General features: G+C 35.2%; 1 pseudogene; it reads left to right on the top strand.

Moving 5' to 3' along the window:
- Positions 1 to 59: 59 nt before the first annotated feature.
- On the top strand, positions 60 to 176 carry LOC116096215 (annotated as a pseudogene).
- The last annotated feature ends 298 nt before the right edge of the window (positions 177 to 474 follow it).

The following is a 474-nucleotide window of genomic DNA, read 5'->3' as shown; positions in this document are numbered from 1 at the left end:
ATCAATTAGGATATGTTGTTAATATTAATTTTCATATTAAGATATTAAGAAAAAGTAATTGTTACTTCTACCACCCTGAACCCACCCTATCTCATCTGATCTCAGAAGCTAAGCAGGGTCGGGCCTGGTTAGTACTTAGATGGGAGACCGCCTGGGAACACCAGGTGCTGTATGGAATTCTTAAACAGTTGAGAAAGAGAGAGAAAATATTGGACATGTCAGTAGGTGCAAGATATCTTAACTCTTACCTCTATACAATGTCAATTGATGCCTGTAGAATCACAATACTGTACACACAAAATGAACTGAATATTTATGTCTATATGTATATGCAGTTCATTTTATATGTACAGTATTATATGTACACACATACACACACACACACACACACACACACACACACACACATGAAGAGAGAGAAGACCATGTTTAAATAAACCAGTTAATGTGGATCAAATCAAACTAAATTAATTG

Source organism: Mastomys coucha, chromosome X (genome assembly GCF_008632895.1).
Source record: "Mastomys coucha isolate ucsf_1 chromosome X, UCSF_Mcou_1, whole genome shotgun sequence".
In the NCBI taxonomy this organism is placed as follows: domain Eukaryota; kingdom Metazoa; phylum Chordata; class Mammalia; order Rodentia; family Muridae; genus Mastomys; species Mastomys coucha.
Note: the sequence above shows the minus strand (reverse complement) of the source record. Positions and strands in the feature narration are given on the sequence as shown.